The following is an 18,820-nucleotide window of genomic DNA, read 5'->3' on the forward strand; positions in this document are numbered from 1 at the left end:
CCTTGCTTTGTCCAGACTGGTGTACCGGTCATGAAGATGAATTCCCAATACTCTGTAAGAGCTGACTCAGCATTTAACAAATACTCTTAGTCAGAGGTGTTGAAAGAATTAGAATAGCCTTTAATATTTTGGGAAATCTTAATGTTGGTGAGAGAAGTCTGAGCACCAGCCTGGTTTCAGTGCATGTAGGCAGGGAAAGGTGTTTCCCTGGACTCACATCAATATGATTAAACATAGATGCCGGTGCTCCGAAACCATAGTGTTCCATCTAAGAAGCTCTACTCTGCTCTGTCGCTGTGCCCACAGCTAGTGACTTATTTCCTGGACAAAAAAATGTTTTGGTTTAAGCAGCAATTGTTGAAGTTAGCCCTCTTCACCAACTTGATAAAGAAGCCAAAAGTTAGCTTGCAGCTCTCAGGTGACCCCGCTCCTAGACTCATGCTTAATTTTAGATACGTGGTTCAGTGTCCTTTCTCGAAGATAGCTTCATCTAAGTCCTTTGGATAAACAGTGGTGGGGGAGAAAGGCAGAGGATGTCTGCATGACAGGGTGGCCCAGGTCAGCAAATTAATGTTCCTCCTTGGGGCCAGAGCTGGCCAGGAGAAGGATTGGCTCTGACCTTGAGGGGTTTACACTGGAGGCCTGCAGAGGTGGTCCAACAGAGAGAAACCTAGAGGCAGGACAGGAATAAAGACACAGACATATAGAATGGACTTGAGGACATGGGGAGGGGGAAGGGTAAGCTGGGACGAAGTGAGAGAGTGGCATGGACTTATATACACTGCCAAATGTAAAATAGATCGCTAGTGGGAAGGATAAATCCAAGGAGAAACAGCTGATCTCTCCCTGTAGGGAGATCAGCTCGGTGCTTCGTGTCCACCTAGAGGCGTGGGATAGGGAGGGTGGGAGGGAGATGCAAGAGGGAGGAGATATGGGGATATATGTATATGTATGGCTGACTCACTTTGTTATAAAGCAGAAACTAACACACCACTGTAAAGCAATTTTACTCCAATAAAGATGTTAAAAAAAAAAGAGGAAACCACAGCGATTTTTATAGAATTATTGATTGGATGCATCCACTTCCCTGTTGCAACCATCCAAGTGACTGGCTGAACGTCTTTAATTTTCAAACATTTGTAGAGATGTCAGGTAAACACATCCTGAAGTGCAGGAACCTTTGGTTAAGACTTCAATCGTAATTCCTTATACCTATGCAGTGCCTTCAACTTTCCAAACTGCTTATGCAGACCTGCAGTCACCCTCTGGCTCCAGCCAGTACCTTTTCCCCTTTTCCTTCAGGAAAAAATTAACAACATATTAGATGGTATTAAACTGCCTTGGAAAATGAACTCTCCCCAGTTTTATAAATGGATGGGAGTCGGTGGCGGTGAGAAGGCAGTGAGGTGCAGTTAGTATCATCAGCACCGGCCGCATGAACGGTGAGGCCCCGGCAAAATGAAACTGCAAACCTTTTGTCAAAAAACCATTAAAAGTGTTGAGACGTTGACAGTAGACTCTTAAACCAAGCACGCCTTCTGTGACTGCCGCAGTCACACACCCAAGGGTCTGGAGTAACCCAAAATGGGCTGTAAGGCTGGCTCTGCCTTTTCCCAATTGTGTAACTTGGGGCAAACTTCTCACACTCGTTGACTCAGATCTCCATCTGTAAAATGGTAATAAGTGTATCTACCTTGTTTATAGAGTCTTCAATAAAACAACGAACGCAAAGAACAAAGTATATTTTATTGTGCAGTGAGCGTTCAATAACCTAACAGTGATGATAAGGACATTAAGAAGAATGATACAAGCGAGAAGGGAGAGGCAGGAATTGAGGGTGAGGCTGGCGGCACTGCCTCATCCCCGCTCTCAGCTCTCCCTCTGATGTAGACACAGCAGGGTCGGGAGAGCTGCGGCCTGTCCTCAGGGCCGCACACACACCTCAGCTGGCTGCCAGTTGCCGGCTCCCACCTGCAGGCCTCAGAAGAGACCATCTGGAACTGACATTTGACACCACTCACAGCACAGAGAAGACCAGAGAGCGAGATCAGGAAACTGCTCCAGCAGCGGTCCGGTCCCCTCCTTGACAAGTGCATGTGTTTCCATTTACAACAAGCTTGTTCCTCTAGAATCCCCGTCCCTCACCAGGCTCAGAAGTTTCCCGAGGGCCTCACGCTTGACCTCCACACCTGGGGCTGCCAAGCTGGCTTCCTGCTGTGGCCAGCTGCCCTCCGGCCTGCCTGTCCACCCCCTTGTTGACCTCCCGTGGGCCAGACCGCATAGCGTGTGTGCCCTGTGGCCTCCTTGTCTCTACACTCTCTCTGACCTGACACCGTGACGTCTGTATTTGCCCTCGGGCTGCCTGCTGACTCTCTGTAGCCCTTTGCAGCAGTGGAACACCCTCCAGTTTTGGCCGTTTGCCCAGAACAGTGACCCTGAGATGTCTGGGGCCCGTCCACCGTTGCCCAATAGCACGTTGGCAAAATGGAGTCCACTGACCCGCCCAGCCTAGTCCTGCTTTCTCAGTGGTCTCATTAAGACACAGAACAACGTCTAGTGGAAACTTCTCCACCTGCCTTGATCTGGGTGGTACCCAAGCATGCAATTCCTTCAGTCTAAACACTGGCAGCATCAGTCACTAAGGACACTGAAGAGAGCTGTTCTCCCTCTAATGAGTCCTCCTTCCTTTTCCCCCATTGTGGGAAGGCGGAATGGTTGGGGCATTCTTTCCTTTGGGGTCAGCAAGAGTTCTCCATGAACATGCCTCTTTGTTCTTTGTGGATTATATTCTTAAAAAAAAAAGTCAAGTGGGCTTAGTGCAGAGTTAACCCTTTGGGGTTATATATTAGTTGACAATCCTTAATACCAAACCATTTATTTTTCATCTGGTAGGTATCGTGGCAGTGAGCCAGCTGCAGCGGCAAGATGAATGTCAATCTACCCAGGCTTTTACTGGGCTGGAAACCGTGCTGTATAAGCAGCTCTCACTCGCCAAGAGGTGCTTACAATCTAGCTGAGGTGACCCAAAGGGCTTCAAAATGCGTGTCTTTGGATACTGCAAAATGATTCCGAGGCAAAGGCTTTTCTGACAAGATAAGTGGTAGTTACAGTGGGGTCTCATAGTTCACAGGTATCTCTGAGCAGTGTACAATCTCAGAGGCCCTCAAAATGCGATCATTTTAAATTAAGCTCATTTCGCTTATCACCAGCGTTTGACACAGTGATAACTCTCTCCTTCTTGAACCACTTTCCTCACCCCCTGGGACATCCCTATCTTGATTCTCCTTCAAGCTCACAGGCTCATTTTTTCTGTCTCCTTGTTTTTCCTCCTCATATTCCAGACTGCCACATTCGGGATGCCTCTTAGTTTTGTGTGGGGGGGAAATCTTCCATTTACCCCTTTGGCTTCTCGCTCCACTTCCCGCTTCAACCAGCTCTGTGCTCTGGGAGGCTGACTCTGTAAATTGCCTCATGACTTCTGTGCCTCTTAAGAGTTGAACTGAGTCCCGCCAAATTCATATGTGGCAGTCCTAACCCCCAGTATCTCACAATGTGACCTTCCTTGGAGATAGGATCACTGCAGATGTGAATAGTCAAAATGAAGTCATACTAGGGTAGAGTGGTCCCCTCATCCAGTGTGACCGAGGCCCTTATAAAGAGGGAAAATTTAGACACACACATACACAGGGAGAATGCCATGTGAATAGTAAGGCAAAGATCAGGGTGATGCATCGATAAGGCAAAGCACACAAAATTGTCATCAACCACCAGAAGCCAGGTGAGGAGTGTGGATCGGATTCTCTCTCAGTCCTTACAAGGAGCCAGTCCTGCCTTGATCTTGGACTTCTACCTTCTATTTTTTTTTTTTTGCCGTACGCGGGCCTCTCACTGTTGTGCCCTCTCCCATTGCGGAGCACAGGCTCCGGACGCGCAGGCTCAGCGGCCATGGCTCACGGGCCCAGCCGCTCCGCGGCACGTGGGATCTTCCCGGACCGGGGCACGAACCCGTGTCCCCTGCATCGGCAGGCGGACTCTCAACCACTGCACCAACAGGAAAGCCCCATTTATGTTATTTAAGTTGCTCGGTTTGTGGTACTTTGGTATAGTGACCCCAGCAAACTGATACAGTGTCTCTTGTTTCTGATTGGATTTGGCTCTTGGGGGTCTGGCAGGAGACTGGAGGGAAGGAGGGTGCATCAGGCTGTGCAGTCCCTTGGATCCTCCCCTGTGAGTTTGCTTTGGATTCGTTGTATCCCGGCGCTCCTCTCCCTGTGGCCTGCTCTGCACGACTCTGCTGTGGATTCTGACCACTTCTGTCTTCCTTCCTGCCTTCAAGCAAAAGGCTGTATTACGGGTCTCCATACCAGCCTTTCAAGGGGTATAGTGGCTAAGCTGCTGCTAGCCCTGAGTGCCACGACATCCCTTGTGATTGCCCGACATCTCCCCACCTTTGAAATCTATTCCTTTGTAAATAAAGCTTCAATGCATCCCAAATTTGAGCATGCCATATGTTTGGTGTTGGGGCACTGACTCAGACGGACCTTCTCTCTTTTCTATACATACTCATTCCCTTGAATTCCCTCCTCCCCGTTCGTGACTGCAAATACTGCCTCTAGTCTTGACCTCTCCATTGAATTCCAGACTTCTCTAACTGCCCACTTGTTATTTCCCCTTAGTTGTTTAATAAGCATCATAAACCCTTACATATTCAAAATCGAACTGTCGTCCTGCAAACTTGCTCTTCTTACAGTGTTTCCCATCTCACTAAGTGGAACCCCCAATTCTTCTAGTAGCTCGTAACTCCAAGGTTATGCCTCCAACGTCTCACATTCAATAGATTAGGGAATCCTGTTGTGTCAAATCCCATGTGGCAAAACTGGAACACTTGTGTAGTGTTGGTGGGTATGTAAAATATTGCAGCTCCTCTGAAGAATACTTTGGTGGTTTCTCAAAAGGTTAAATATAGAACTACCATATGATGTTGCAATTCTACTCCTAGGTACATATCAACAAGAATTGAAATCAGGGACTTGAACACATATTCGTGCAGCAATGTTCATAGCATCATTATTCACAATAGCCGGAAGGTAGAAACAACCTCACTGTTCATCAACAACAACAACAAAATAGATAAACAAATGTGGTATATACATACGATGGAATATTATTCAGCCTTAAAAAAGAATGCAGTTTAAAAAAAATTTTTTTATTGGAGTATAGTTGATTTACAATGTTGTGTTACTTTCTGCTATACAGCAAAGTGAATCAGTTGTACATATACATATATCCAATCTTTTTTAGATTCTTTTCCCATATATGTCATTACAGAGTATTGAGTAGAGTTCCCTGTGCTGTACAGTAGGTCCTTATTAGTTATCTATTTTATATATTGCAGTGTGTACATGTCAATCCCAATCTCCCATTTATTCCTCCTTCCCTTACCCTCTGGTAACCATAAGGTTGTTAAGAATGCAGTTTTTTTTTGTTTTTTTTTGCGGTACGCGGGCCTCTCACTGTTGTGGCCTCTCCCGTTGCGGAGCACAGGCTCTGGACGTGCAGGCTCAGTGGCCATGGCTCACGGGCCCAGCCGCTCCGTGGCATGTGGGATCTTCCCTGACCGGGGCACGAACCCGTGTCCCCTGCATCGGCAGGCGGACTCTCAACCACTGCGCCACCCGGGAAGCCCAAGAATGCAGTTTTGATGCATGCTACAACATGTATGGACCTGAAAAATGTTACACTTAGTAAAATAAACCAGAGACAGAGGACGAGTATGATTCTGCTTACATGAAGTTCTTAGAAAAGACAAAAAAAGTAGAAAGATGGTTTCCAGGGCCTGGGAGGAGGGGGAAAGGGAGAATTATTGTTTAATGGGTCCAGAGTTTTGTTCAGGATAATGAAAAAGTTTTGGGCATAGATAGTGATGATGGGTACACAACTGTTAATGTATGTAATGCCACTCAATTGTATACTGATGAATTAAATAATTAAAAGGATAAATACTATGATGTGTATATTTTACAACAGTAAAAATAAATACAATACGCATATCCAGGATTTGACCCCTTCTTACCACTTCTACCAATACCATCTCTGTCCCAGCTACCATGGCATCTCAAGGGGATTATTGCAGTAATCTCCTCACGGGTCTCTCGTTTGTACAGTTGTTTCCCTACACTGTATTCTCCACACAGCAGCCAGAGTGATCCTGTTGACATCAAGATAATTTAGATGATGGCCTTCTTCTGTTTAATACCTTCCAGGAGCTTCCTGTCTCTTTCAGGGTAAAAGTCAACATCCTAACACCAGCTGACAAGGTCCTTGTGGTTGGACCTCAGGCACCTCCAGGTCTTACCTCCTTCCATCCTCCCCTCCTTGCTCTGCCCTAGCCATGCCAGACTCCTTGCTGCTACCAGAACACACCTACTATGCACCCTCCTAGAGGTCCCTGCTCACCCCTCATCTTATCACCAAGGCCTTTCCTGACACCCTCCATGAAATAGTAATCATATTCTACCCCAGCATGCCTTCTCCTCATCTCCTGCTGTATTTTTCTTCACGGAAATAATCATACAGAACATATAGTATCGCCTACTTGTTTATTGTCTGCTTTTCTCTCCCCACCACCATCTTTGAAGGTAGGCACCTTGTTCACTGGTGTCTCCTCTCCACCTAGAATGATGCTTGGCCCATGATAGGTACTTGGTAAATATTTGTTAAATGATGAATGAAGGCAAAATCTGTGCTTCTTCAGTTCCTGACCAGGATAAATAATTAATACAATTAATGAAAATGTAGACACTTTCCCATTGTCTTCTATGTCTGCCATTTAGTCTATCATTTTTTATCAGTTTTTTTTTCCTTCTTTCCTTTCCATGGGAAGTAGGAACACACAGAGGAGGTAAGACACAGAGCCTTGAGGCAAGCTATGTCTCATTCTACCTGGTCTGTCCTTCTTCAATCTCCAGCCTCACAGCTTGATTTTCCTCCAGTCATCATTCTAGACCCCAGCAAGACTGGACTATACCTGAACTTCTTCCATCTGATGTGCTGAGCTCTCCTCAGCCCCTGGTCCTTTACTCAGCGTATTGCTCAGGATTCTCCAGAGAAACGGAATGTGTGTGTGTGTGTGTGTATGTGTAAAGTGATCTATTATAAGGAATTGGGGTTGAGAAACCCCAATATCCACAGTTGGCAAGCTGGAGACCCACGAGGGCCAATAATTTAGTTTGAGGCTGAAAGCTGTAGGCTTGAGGCCCAAGAAGAGTCCAAAAGCATGAAAAGACTGATGCCTCGGCTCAGACAATCAGGGAGGAGGAATTCTCTCTCGCTGGCAGTAGGGGCAGGCGTTTTGTTCTATTCAAGCCTTCAATGGATTGAGTGAGGCCATTCACATAGGGAGGGCAATCAGCTTTACTCAGTCTACTGAGGCGATTGTTAATCTAATCCAAGGACACTCTTGAAGTCACATCCAGAATAATATTTGATCAAATATTTGGGTACCCCATAGTCCAGTCAAGTTGACACACAAAAACTAACTAACACATTCAATTTTAGCTTCCTCTTCACTGACCTCTCATTCCTAGGTCTCAGTTGGGATGTCCCTTTCAGAAAACGGGCTCTAACCACCTCTGGTCATGATTAAATCTTCATCTAATGTACTCATAGAGCAAACTCTTTCTTCCTATAATATTTTGCACCTCTGGATTGCAATTTCGAGTTGATTTAGGGAGCAGGTTTTTCTGCTTATGACTGCATTCTAGAGCTCGGCACAATGCCTGGAGCAGAGGAGGTGCTCCAGAATTTATTTCTTCCAACTGTGCAAATGGACAATGGTCCACTGAGGGCCCGGAATCCCAAATTCCTTTCAGCTGGGAGCATGAGCGAAGGATGCTGAGTCAAGGAAAAGAAAGGAGGTGGTAAAGCTGCCTAATGTGATAGGATCTTGGAAACTCTAAGGCAGAATGGAACAGAGAGTTTGAATTACATGGCAGATTTGAGCAACCATGACACAATTCATAGTTTTAGGAAAACTTCAAAGAACCCAACTTGAGATGGGGTTCTCAGGGCCCTAATATCTTAATTCTGGCTCCACTCTTCCATTTGAAGGGTGAAAATGGGCCGGCAGCTTCAAAATCACAGGAGCTCTGCTAGAAATACAGAATCCTGGGACCCACCTCAGAACTACTGAATTAAAATATGCATTTTACTGTGATTCCCAGGTGGCAGGAGAAGCTTGAGAAACTCTGAGCTATGCTACTAATGGGTTGCATCAACTGGGGGAAGTTACTTAACTTCTAGACCAAAACGTATCATTTGCAAAGTAGGGACAGGAATACTTACGGTTGTTGTAACAACCAAATGAGATCCCTACTTCTAGTTGCAGTGCCTGGAATAGAGTATAAATTCAATAGGTCTGAGTTGTTTTTCATCATGGAAGCTATGGGTAAATGGCCGTGGGCAGAATGGATCTGAGTTTACCTCTCTAGATGCTGTCAGAGAATTGTGCTCACCACAGTAGATGTTCTTGGCTTCTAAGCTTGCTTTTGTTAAGTTCCCAGTGAACTATATGCAGAGAACATGGTCAGTCGCACACGGTTTGCCAATGCTATCTATAGTTTCTTTACTCTGATATTGCTTTCTTTTACCTTCTGGGGTCTACTTTGTATATTTACTAGATATTTACCAATATTTATTGGATACTAATTATATGTAAAGCTCTGTGCTCTTGTAGATTCAGAAGATTAAAAAAAGCAGATTCTGTCCTGGATGAATTTATAATATATTAGAGGAGTATAAACACATATAAATTAAGTCAGAAATTGAGAAGTGTCAGTCAAGATGCTAAGAAAGTTAGAGAATGGAAACATTTCTTATTAGTATAGATTTTATGTTTCTATAGTGGCTGTTGTCTCAATATGTTTCTCATTATTGAAATAAATATTTGATAAAAGATACCTTGGCTCACCTTACAGAATTAATATTCCCTTTCTTACTGTGCCTGTGCCTTTGTTTTGAGCAAGACATTCTTTTCCATGTTTAAAAAAATTGGAATTAATACACTCTTTCTGAACAGTTCAATTTAATTACTACTTTAAAATTCAAAGAGAAATATCATTAAATATTAATAGCCAATCTGCAAAAACAAATTTCATTGCAGGTTTGGCTTAGGTAAATGGGAATTTGAGAAAGTATGACAGAGCTTAAGAAGTAATAGAACTAAGAAGCAGTTTGCATTTTCTAGACCTTCATTTACTTATTTACAAGGATTTGAATCTTAGGGTTATGATTCCTAGCAATTCTACAGGTCTGTGCTGGTGGTCATAAAGAAAAAGGGCTGCAAAAGCCCTGCAGGTGATTTTAGAGAGGTGGTCTGGTATGGTATTTTTAGAAGGGAGTGGTGAGGATTGTAGCAAACTGTAGAGAGCTGCTTTGTGTAAAAGGACAGACGTCACGAGAGTCCAGCTGATTGTGCCATGCAGGGTTTCTAGTATGGCTTTTTCAGAGGAAATTAGAAACATATTTTTATGTGCTATATCCTATTTTTTTTAAAAAAATATTGTTTTGAGTTTAAGCATAACACATGCCGAACTAAGCATGCTTACATTCTAAATAAAGCCTCAGGCTTCAAGTTTGCAACTTCTCACCCCTACTGCGGGTCCGTGAGCAGCCAGTCAGTCATCAGCTGCAACTGACTGATAGTCAATCACCACCCAGTGGTTCCCAGCCCAGCCCAAGCATTAGGCTCATTTGGAACGCATTTTACAAACAGCAGGGCCTGCATTCCACCTGCAGAGATTCTGATTCAATCAGTCTTGGGTTGGTGTCTGGCATTAGTAGCTTTTAAAACTCCACAGGTGATTCTAACGTGCAGCTAGTTTGAGAACTGCTGTCTCAAGGAAACATTTCCATTTCCTGCATGGACGTCACCACCTCACCTGGCTCCCATGACTCCTGGGGTCCCCAGGGCTGTTTGAAGCCTTCTTCGTGCAACACTCGCCTTTGCCATCATTCTGGAGCCTTTATTCTTGACCGGAGACTACGAAGAAGTCACAGATCTTCTTTTTTCAAGAATGTCATTGACTTTGGCTCAACAGCAGTTCACAGCAAAGCTGCTTCCAACCTCATTCCATGCTCCACTGTTTCAGGTTCACATTTTTCTACCAGCTGCAGAGAGGGAAAGAGAGAATCAGAAAAGATATCCTCCTGCTATTTTTCAATTTTATGCTGCCTAAACTATATTCATAACAAGCCCGGTGGTAAATCTCTCATTTACTGTCACAGTTTTTCTACTGTTTTGGTGCATTTTTAATATTTTTACTCCCTCTAAGAATTGAAAACAAATTGAAATCAGCAAACTAGAAGATCCAGGGAATACAGCAAATAATTATTCCTGCCAAGCACGAGTATTTAGTACCTGCATGTTTGGGAAACATTCAAGTTGGTTTGCTTTGTATATGCTGTAAAAGTGCTCCCTGGAGCTGAGGAAATCTATTTTGGATTTACTTGTTGTTTATGTATTTATTTGATTTTGAAAATATAGGCAACAGGCACATTAGGTTAGGTTGCAAGGTCTCTGGGTGCAGCCATGAGACTTTAGAATGTCTCATTTGGTCTGGATCTCATATTGGAGTCAGGCTTGGGTTATTAATCGGCAGACCCGAGTCCGGATGGATTATATTAAAGTAAGACTTTGTACACTTTCATATAACTCATTTTTGTCATGCAGCATTATGTTTCTCAGTGGCTTAAGCTTCACAAATGGCTCATAAATATTTTGTGAATGAAGGTTTGGGGATGATAGTTTGTCATAGCCAGGATGAATTGATGTGAGAGATAGAGGAAAAGAAAAGTGAGCTGCAGAATTCTCACTGCTCCTACATATCTTGGAGAACTGATTTAGAGGCCCGTGTAGCTTCTCTTTAATTACTTCAGAGATGGTTTTGGGAAATGCAACTCTAAATGGAGTGCAGGATGATTTATGGCACTATTTTATGAGATGGAATTGAAAATTCAAACCCGAATATGGAACTGTGGCAGCATGGGTCTACTCATTAAGCAGCAGTGAACACTGCCATTCATTTGCCTGCACCTGCTCGGGGAGAAGCACGCGGGTACCTGCCCATTTGACTGGGCTTAGCAGGATGGAATGAGAGATTCCCAGATCAGTGATTGGAGAGAGATTCTTTGTGAGGAATCGGGAGACACCCCCCACTTTCTGTAATGAGAACAGCTGGCAACTTACACTGTGCAGGGTGGTCTGGGGATTCCAGGCCATCTAGAATCCAGACACAGAGACCTGAAACTTTAGAGCCTGTGGCTCAGCTTCTTTATCTGTCAAATGGGGCTGGGTAACAATCACAGGCTGTTCTGTAAGGATGAAGTAAAGTCATATTTGAAGAAGCCTCTGGTGAACTACATAATGGAATATAAATGTAAATTATACTGTGTGATTCTAAAATCCTCAAAGAAGCTGTCTCAAGATCCTTTCATGCATTGTTAGCATGAAGCAGTTAATAGTTGCTACGCAAGTTGGTGGTGTACCCAGAGGGTGTGCCAGGGACCAAGAAGAAACCGACTTTGTGAAAATTCTCTGGATTTTGCCCACTAGCATCCATTAACCCTTCGTGGGGCTCTGGCTGTGTGCACTGATTATTTTGTTGGACTTGTACTCACAGTGGATTCAGATGTGCAGAGAAGATGCCGTTTCTTCAGCACATCTATGTGATCTTCATGATCCCCCTCCTGCTAAGTTGTGGGGATAGAGCAACTTAGTAACCTTCAGTCTGATGCAGGGATTGAAACCATCCCGTTAGGTTTCTCAGTCTATAGGCAAAAATGCTAAGTCTCCCAGTTTTCAAAATTTGCTCCCCAACACCCATCAGAAATGGCTTCTGTGATCTCGAGAGGGCAGAATGATGGGGTTCTAAGGTCCAGGCAGAGCTCCGTGGCTCCTTTGCTCTCTGAAGGATGTCATTCTCTGTCTGGTCCCTCCCAGCATCCCTGGTTGGCATAACCTGTGAAGTGTTTGCTTTTGCCCTGTTGGGTTCAGTAGCCCTCCTCTGCAACTTGGCCTCGCCTGGTTCTTTGTAGTCCTTTTTGGTCTCAGCTACATTGCCCTTTCACTCCTGGCCCAGTCCTGATATGGGGGTCCCCTCTCCCTTCATCATCAGAGATGCCTGTTGTTTCTCAACTCAACTTCTTTGTAATCATCCCTCATGAACCAGCAGGAAATTCTAGGTCCTGCCTATACCTCACCAGAACCAAAAGAGACCCAAGAAACTTACACACTGGCCATTCCTCTGATTAATTACCATGTTGGGGTTATCAATTATCTTTGATGTCACCACCTCTTCTCATCCACTTCTCATCAGGCTGGTGCAGTGAAAATATGTAATAGAATCTTTTCTAGAGTTCTTTGCTCTTGGTTTTTTAAAAATTTATTTACCTAATATACATTCTCATCTCTGAGTTCAAATTTGGAGAGAGGAGATTGGACCCTCCTGCTTCATGACTGCCTCAGTTCTGGGAACTGCAAGAGGCTGGTTGGGCTTGTCTTTGCTCCGTAGCACATCCTCCTCTGATTCTAGCAAACAAGTCTGTAGCCTGGTTGTCATGGGTGGAAGGGTCATCTTAGTCATGCTCTGGAAGACAGTTCAAGGTCTGAGTGTGTCTTCCAGGTTTGGTTCTTGATTTGCAAAAGTGCTTTAACCTTTAGAGAAATACTTCTCAACAAAGCCTGACTTCAGATCCTGTTGTCTTGTTGCAAAATCTTATTTTAAATGCCAGAAACAGAAAATTAGTTATTCCTTTCTCTTTCGATTATGACAATTCAAATACGACCCCCCCCCCACCCCCGCCGCTTCCTGGCTATGTATCAGATACTGTCCTAAGTGCTAAGGATGACGTTTTAAAGGAAATAGATAGAATCCCTGCTTCCAAGGAGCTGTCATTGTAGTGGGAAGTGACAGATAATAAACCAAATGAATAAGTAAAAGAAATATATAAGGTGATGATATGTGGTATGAAGGCAAATAGAGCAAGAGAGGATGATAGCAAGGGCTGGAGGTAGAGTGCTGGGCTTCACTTTAAAAGTGGCATTTGACCAAGACTGACAGAAGCTAGAGAGCAAACCACATGGATTAACAGGGAGAAGGACATGATAGAGAGGTCATATAAAAATTAGAAGTAGAAATGCATGTTAACATTTTTCAAAACATCCCTGTTGCTTTGTCATCACTGATTCTGAAAAAATGATGCTTCATTTTAAGCAGAAATATCCAGACTGAATATTATTAACAAATTATGCTTCCTAAAGTATCACAAAGATGATGGCACAACCATGGCCGAAAATCTTTGGGGAATCTTCATTACTTATATGACAAAGCCATTCATTTATTCACACAGAATATAATAAGTACTGGGGATAAAAAATGAATGTGTTGTTGTCCCTGCTTCCAAGAAGCTCTTGATCAATTTGGGAAGATGGACTTAATTATAAAAGCATGTAATGAGATCAATGCCAGAAACATACATGCCAGGAAGAAGAGGCATTAGATGTCTCTTCTTTTGGAAACAGACGAGATATTTAATATGCCCTGGGTTGGGGTGGAAGGTCAGGAGAGGCTTCTTAGAGAAAGCAATTCCTGAGCTGAATCTTAAGGGTTAGTAGATGCCATGGAAGAGGGTGATCTGAGAAGGGGCGACATCAGTTAATTCACGCAGGTGGGAACATGCAGGTGAGCTAAAAGTAGCTCAAAGTTGCTGGGAGTAAGATGCGGGTCATGCAATGGAAAGAAAGGAGGCTAGAGATGTGGACAGATCAAGGAAACTCATATTAGATCCAACTGCATTCACAGGCACATCTTCTGTACCAGGGACATCTCCAGCAGTTCTGTCACTCCAGCCTCAGCTCTACTTAAGCTATACCGCTTGTCAGCGGCGTCCATTCCTACAAAATTCATCTCTGAAATCCTGATGACAGCCTGCCATCGCCAGGCAGCTCGCCTTCATTTTAGCTGTCTAGGGAGATCCAACAAATATTTGCCATATACCCTTAGTTTCCACTCATTTTAGTTCAGTCACTGCTGCCTCTTGCTGTCATTTAAATATCTCACGTATGTCTATTTTCCTTTCACAGATTATAAATTTGAGACCACCAACAGTCTTCTGGTCCTCCTACATGGTCCAACACGGTGCTCTGTGTGTAGTAGATGTCAAGTAAGTCCTTGCTGAAAAATGCATTTTAGGAATTCAGACCTGTGCTGTCCGATACGGTAGTTACCAGCCACAGGTGGCTATTTAAATTCAAATTAATTAAAATGAAATAAGATTAAAAATTCAGTTTCTCAAAATCATTAGTCACAATTCAAGCGCTTAATAGCCCAAGTGTGGCTAGTGGCTACTGTATTGGGCAACACAGAAAACACTTCCAATCGTTATAGGAAGTTCTATTGGCCATCACTGCCTTCTCTAGAATACTTTTGAAGGAATTTCCAGATGAGAATCACTTCAGGCCACTTTGGAATTATATCTATAAATTGTCAAAAGAGCACCATTGAATTCTATTGCTCATCATGCTAAAGCCATTGATAAAACGTTAAAGTTTGACTACAGACAATATATTTTTACAAGCTTAGCAATACACAGGATGTAGATATCTGTCGAAGTAATAAAAATGGTAATGTTCTATTGATATCTACTGTGTGCCGAGTATTATGCTAGTGCTAATATGCTATATATATCTTATGCTATATATATATTTTTAAAATTTATTCTTCTTTAGAGCAACCCTTTGAAATGTATATTATTAAAGAAGAAGGAACTGGACTCATTCTGGTGAGATAAGTTGCTTAGAATACACAGCCAGGAAGAGGTAGAGCCAATGTACCCACCCAGGACTTGCTAACCCTAAAGCCTGTCCAGAGAATATTTCATATGTATGCATATATATGTGGATATATATGTGTGTGTATATATATATATTCAATATCAGCCACTAGATCTAAGAAATGTACAGTTTTCTGTATTTGTTTTTTTTTATAAAATAAAGATCTACAGATTTAAAGCCATATTTAATCCTTTCCAAATTCCATTCTTCTTTCTTCCTTCTGCAAGTATAACTACTATCCTGCAGTTCTCATATGTATTTCCATCCACGTCTTGGTATTTTTGTATGTATACATGTACCTAAAAATAGTATATAGTATTTTTTTTTTATTTAACAGTTCTTTTTATTTTCAGTGTATAGTATTGTTTTGAATACCTTTAATTTTAAAAAACAGGAATGTGGTGTTCTGCAGTTTACATGCCAGTCAATATTTTGCTTCAAGGTTAATCCCATTTGGTATGTGTAGCTTTGATTCGTTTATCTCCACTGTTGTGTATTTTTCTATTGTGTGACTGGAGTATTGTTTATTTATCCATTGACTATCCTCACTTTTCTCTATTATTACATATTATGCTGTGGAGAAGAGCTTTCCTTAAGCATATTGCAAACATTTCTCTAGGATATATATCTCAGAAGGGAGTGGCTGTACAGACTTCTTGGTTATATGTATCCACATATTAGTAGATATAAGTAAATTGTCCTCAAAATGGCAATTTCAGTTTATATTCCCATTGATGGTGCTTGAAATTTCCTATTTTCACACGTTCCTGCAGTACTTAGAATTTTCAGGCTTTTGAATGTTGCCGTTCTAATGAGTATGAAATGGTATTTCATTTTTGTTTTAACTTTAATTTTCTTGGTCATGGTCAGGTTGAGCCTATTTTACTGTATCTAGTGGCCATTCATGTTTTCTCTTCTGTGACTTGCCAGCCCATAAATATTGCCCTGTGTTTCCATTTGGCTATCGATTTCGTTTTCATTTTGATTGGTGAGAGTTCTTTATATGTTCTGGTTACTAATCATTTGTTATTTATGTGGGCTGCAGTAACTCTAAGGGTTGTCTTTTCTTTGTCTTTTCGATTAGTTAGTAGCAGTTTTTAACTACATGTAGTCAGATATATAATTTCCTTCTCCAGGATTTGAACTCTTGGTGTCTTACTCTAGATATTTTTTTCATATTTCTGCATCATAAAGATAATCTCTTATGTTTTCTACTAAAAGTTTTAAAGCTTTACTTTTTACATTTAGGACCTTGGTCAATTTGGATTTTATTTTTGTGTGTGATGATGCAAAACAGGTACTCAGTTTTTTTTCATATACTTAACCAATTTGACAAGTTTAGAACAGTCACCCCCATCACTATGTAGAGAATTACCTCTGTCATTTATCAAGTCCCCATATATGTGTGGGCCCGGGCCTGTGCTTGGTCTCTCTTTTCTGTCGTTGGTCTCTTTGTTTATCCCGTTGTTTACAATCTGGTAATTTCTTATAATGCATTTTTTGCCTTCTTTATTGTTGGCTTGGCTAGTCTTGGTCTTTTCTTTTTCCTTCTCAGTTTTGGGAACAGCCTGACAAGTTTTAGTCTATGCTTCTTTGATTCTGCCAAACTACCTCTATTTTGAGTCCCAAGTTGGTAGTAACAAACTTGAAAAATTCATTTTATGCTGTCTCTTAAAGATAAAAGTACATCTCAGGAAAGATGGTGAGCTAAAATCAGAAGGTTAAATGCATCGTCCGTCTAAGCAGGGTCGGACCCGCCACACACAGGATGACGGACTCAGCAGGCTAGTACGATGCCCAGGATCCGTGACAATCGCTTGGATAACTTGTGGCGGGCGTGGGGGATGTTAGTTACTCCCAAGAAAAAATGAACTCATATAAGGTCATTGTAACTGGAGGTAGCATTGCTCTAGGTACCAGCCATTCCCCAGACAACTTCTCTCATTGTAATGAGACAGTGTGGCACAATGGTGTACGCAGGCCTGCCAACTCCAAAAGTGTGGCTTTCAGCTCACACCCTCATGAGGAGTTGAAAGACCTTGGGTGAGGTTCTAGGTCCTCTCTAAGCCTCTAATTTCTACCTCACAAGTGAGAAAAACACCAAGCGAAGTGCTTGGCAAACAGTAAGTGCTGAGGTGATATCATTTTATTCTCTTAAAAACAACCACGGTCTATCAAAGGTCCCCAAATGCCAGAAACTGTGTTCTCATACCTCCCATATCCTCCGTGTCCTCCTCATTTGGGGAATTCACATCATTCTGGTACAAGTGTATTTCCATTTCCTGCAAGCAGTGGCTAACAGCAGGTCATCATTGCATTGGGGGCCGTGCCTACAGACTCCTCAAATCTCATGTATGTCCTTTCTCTTCCAAGTCTTAACCTGGGCTCAAAACCTGACCACTCTTAACTTCCTGTCTTGGGAAAATGCCTTAACGTCTCCCTGCCTCACTTTTCTCATCTGTAAATGAGGCAAACCATAGATAGGGTTACTAATATAATTCAGTGAGTGAAGATGTAAAAGTGCATAGCAGAGTGTTCAACGCGTAGAAGTCCTCTGTAAACACTGGTTAAATAAAAATGAATAAACGTCCTACACTAGACAGTGCAGATTGTCTTGGTCAACTCTAGGCCTTGCCACTTTTAGATGCATGGCTTTGGGAAAGTCACTTAAAGTTCCTTAACTTCTCTCAGATTCAGGTCCTTCGTTGTTAACTAGGAATATACTGTCCTTCTCAGAGGGTCATTTGAGGGTTAGCGGGAATGATGTATGGGAACTGCCTGGCACATTGGAACTGCTCAACAAATATGAGCTTTTATTATCACTACACTCTTAGCATAGGGTCACTTGCTCAAGGCTTTGTTAACTTGGGAATAATATATAGGTCAAGGATGAGGGTGATGGCCAGCCTAATTTAATGGAAATGCTATATTTAGTGAATGTGAGGGACAAAGCTGGCTTGTGGGGATCTGGGAGAACCCTTCCTTCCTCTTTTATGCTATCCAACCTTCTGAAGACATAACCCATCACATCCAGACTTAGTGTGGCCACGTGGTGATATGGGAATGGGGCATGATCTGAAGCTTTCTTAGTTTATGACCAAAGGCTGCTTGACTGTCTTAACGGTGTCACTTCCCCTCATTTAACTTTGCCATGAGGAGGAGAGAAAGTGTTTTCTTTCCATCTTGAGTTGCTACAGGCTGACAGAAGCATCTGGTTTTTCCTCTTTCTCTCTATACATTTCAGGATGGGCATCCCAAGCTCCTTCCCAGATGCAACAGGGAAGACCGAATGGATTGAAATCATGGCTGTGCTGGCCACAAAACTAGGTCTGCAAGTTGAGAAAAACAACTTGAGAAAAACGGAAAAGAGTGAGAGTTTGAAATTACTTTAATTTTGAAAAAGTTAGATGTAATTACAAAATAAAACTTCAATATCACAGCCGTGGTTATCCACCCAAATACAATCTTCACAGTTTGTGAATTCAGCTTTCTATTCATTAGTGGCTGTCCCCCAGTTAGTGATATGTTCTAATCATAAATGAATTCTTAATAGCTTCAAACCAAAGGAATTATAGCACAAAGGTCACTGTTTATTTTTTAAATGGCTTTTTGTAATGTAATACTAAATATCTATGATAAGAAAATTTACTCCTTCTGGAACTGGTTGAGGATAAAGGGACCATTTGCCTCAAAGCTCCAGTCAGCTCCACTGTCACATTACAGACAGTGCGGTAAATGGAGGCCCCAAGAGTAGCCTGTACCCACATGCATATAATCACAGGCTTTTGTTTCAGGAAAAGTAATCTGTAGCTCAGCCTCTGAGGGCTGTATTAGCTGGGATATAAGATTGGATACTGTAAGAAAGACCAAATTAACAGTGACTTAAGTAGGATAAAAAATTACTTGATTGTTTTCCTTAAAATCCAGGCT

This window comes from Phocoena phocoena, chromosome 7 (genome assembly GCF_963924675.1).
Source record: "Phocoena phocoena chromosome 7, mPhoPho1.1, whole genome shotgun sequence".
Taxonomy (NCBI): Eukaryota; Metazoa; Chordata; class Mammalia; order Artiodactyla; family Phocoenidae; genus Phocoena; species Phocoena phocoena.